We start from the raw sequence: 3,132 nt of genomic DNA, 5'->3' as shown, positions 1-3,132 counted from the left end.
ACTGGGAATCGAGCCTGCAACCCAAGCATGTTCCCTGACCGGGAATTGAACCAGTGACCTCCTGGTTCACAGGTTGATGCTCAACCACTGAGCCACACCGGCTGGGAGGGACAGTTCCTAAATAATACGAAGGAGAAAGATACTTATTCAATTCTTTAAGTAATTATTAAACACTTTTATATGGCCATGATTTGAAAGTAATTATCAGTTAATTGTTTGTGTTACTCTTCTTTCTCCCCCACACAGATGGAATTAGACACAGCATTGAGTGACTTGGAGGCTGCAGATTTTGCAGAACTGGTAAGAGAAGCAGTGAGTTTCAGGAAAGAGAGTGTTGATTTCTCATTTTGTAAATCAGTCATTCTAAAAATATTGCAAGTGAGCATGCAATCTTGAAATACATAACATTAGGTCTCTATTTTGACAAGGGCAAAGTCTGTTTTGCTTACCTTAAGATTTTCTACTCAGTTGAACATATTTTTGCCTGGCCAGTTGAACATCGACCTATGAACCAGTCTGATTCCTGGTCAGGGCACATGCCCAGGTTTCAGGCTCGATCCCCAGTGTGGGGCGTGCAGGAGGCAGCTGATCAATGATTCTCTCTCATCATTGATGTTTCTCTCTCTCTCTCTTTCTCTCTCTCTCTCACTTCCTCTCTGAAATCAATAAAAATATTTTATAAAAAGAAATTTGTTACATAACATATATGTAAAGATTAATTACATCAGTATCATTAAGAACTGGGTTTTGTGAGACAGAATATACATGTAATGTTGATTAAATTAAGTAAAAATCCTGTAGATCTGGATTTAAATTGAAAGTTTAAGTATGGTTTTTAATCTTAAAAAAAAATGGTGTTTCCTAGTTCTGTTAAGGGAAAAGGCCTAGAAATCGTGACCATCCCCAGTAATAAGGAAGACCACTCGCACCCAGGCCATGGTGCATAAGTAATATTTCTTGCTACAAAGAACCATGACTCCTAAGGGAAATGACTGGATCCAGATTAGGGCCTGAAAATAAACACGTGTATCATCAGGAGTGCCATTTTAACAAAAACTAGATCATAGTGATATTTCGTTCTGCAGCTTGCATTCTTTGCAAAACAGTATATTCTAAAACATTTTGTGACTACTCAGGTATGATACTGTGTTATATATCTAATTTTGTTAACCATTCTTTTTTGCTAAAAAATCACTTCCAATTTTTGCATATTACAAATAATTCTATTAAAAAGTGTATGTTTTTTAATTTTTTTTTACATACCACACAGTGGCCCTCAAATAGGTTATACCAATTTGTATTATCAAAAATAATATACGTTAATGTTAAATATCATAGATGATGTGTAGGTAGATGCTTTTTGTCTTGATACATTTATTTTAATCCCTCATGGTGTAAGAAATCTTATGTTTATTTTTAGATGTCTCTAATCAGTAGTTTCTTATAAGAAACAAAAATAAAACTGTTTTAAATCAAAATACTTACTTTGCGCACTACCTTTCACCCTAATATCCTAGTATATTGATTTCTAATAAAGGCTGTGGAAAATTCAGTTACTAAAGAATATAATTGCCATTTTAACTGTTGTTGTTTAACTAGGATTTTTTAATCCACTGTGGTTTTCTCCCCCACCCAGTCTGAGGATTACTATGACATGAGGCGGCTGTATACGATTTTAGGGTCTTCTTTGTTTTACAAGGTAAGTTGAAGCTTGAATCTTTATAAATGTCCAACTGCTATATGACCTAAATTTTCTCAAACTTTTGCAGACATGAAAAATGTATCTATCTCTTTTCCTCTGAATGTAGGTACCCTAAAATTAAGATCTTAAAACTTGTACCTAGACAATAAATATTTCTGGTTTCATTGTGTTCTAAAGCATTTCTAAATTTGTAAAGAAGAAACTATACTCAAAGAACCAAGTGTGTAAGATATGGGAGAGTGGGTTCTGGTTTCCTTTTGCAGTAGTATGCTTGTTTCTTATCTTTAGACTCACTATGCATCTTTTTATTTTTTTATTTATTTTATTTTATTTTTTTTTACTATGCATCTTTTTAATAAATCTTTTAACGTTAAGTAGTTAACTTCCACATAAAGAAAGTTAAATATCCAGAGGCATGGATACATGGAATAGACTAACAGCTGTCAGGGTGGACAGGGGCAGGAATGGATGAATAAAGGTAAAGGGATTAGCCAAAGAACATCTATATTATAAAAGGCCAATGATGGTAACGCCGTAACGACCAAATGACCGGTCACCAGGAGGTGCATGGAGCACCTCTCGGGCCCTCCCCCCACCACCCCCTTAGGGCACCGGCACGTCGGCAGAGCGTCATGGGGCGCCTGTAGCATCCCTGGAACGTGGCGGGGTTCCAGCAGCATCCGCATAGCGCGTGAGGCGTCGCGGGGCGGCAGACATGGCCCTGATGGCAGGCTAGGCCTACGGGACCCTACACGCTCACGATTTAATCGTGTGCTGGGCCTCTAGTATATGCATAACCCATAGACACAGTGCAGTGATGGTCAGAGGAAAGGGAGGCTACGTAGGGGTGGGTGGGGGGTCGAGTAGGAATGGGGACATCAGTAATATGTCAGCAATAAAAATAATGGGGTTTTTTTAAAGAAAGTTAGGTGTCAGTTGAATTTAAGTGTTTTCATTTTTCAACTCCTCATTCTCTGCTTTCCATCCTCAGAATTCAGTTCTATTCTACTTTTGCCATTCAGGCTTATACTACGCATAGATGATCTTGTTTTGTGCTACAATCTACCTGTTGTTGACTTAAGTTATCATAAATATTTGATCTCTAGTTGACCTCAGTGGGTGGAGGGAATTCTTTTTACTGTCTTAAAACTGGAATATTTTAAGCCAACTGAAGAAGTACCTATAAAACTCTTAGAAATATATTATGGGATTATTGCTTTATATCACTGGTTGATTTTTGTTCTTTGTGGTTAAATTCAAGGGTTATTTGATATGCAGTCATTTGCCTAAGGATGATCTTATTGATATTGCCGTATATTGTCGCCACTATGGCCTACTGCCTTTAGCAGCAAAACAAAGAATTGGTCAGTTGGTAATATGGAGAGAAGTGTTTCCTCGACATCACCTCCAACCTTCTACAGATTCAAACA

The 3,132-nt window shown here is 37.3% G+C and overlaps 1 long non-coding RNA gene across 1 annotated transcript; it reads left to right on the top strand.

Annotated features, from left to right (window-relative positions):
- The first annotated feature begins 244 nt into the window (after positions 1–244).
- Positions 245–3,094, top strand: LOC111824829. Its single transcript, XR_002827904.1, has 3 exons — positions 245–300; positions 1,637–1,699; positions 2,964–3,094. It is a non-coding gene; the product is annotated as an uncharacterized LOC111824829 (long non-coding RNA).
- The last annotated feature ends 38 nt before the right edge of the window (positions 3,095–3,132 follow it).

The sequence above is a fragment of the Myotis lucifugus genome, unplaced genomic scaffold (assembly GCF_000147115.1).
Source record: "Myotis lucifugus unplaced genomic scaffold, Myoluc2.0 scaffold_8457, whole genome shotgun sequence".
Lineage (NCBI taxonomy): Eukaryota > Metazoa > Chordata > Mammalia > Chiroptera > Vespertilionidae > Myotis > Myotis lucifugus.
Note: the sequence above shows the minus strand (reverse complement) of the source record. Positions and strands in the feature narration are given on the sequence as shown.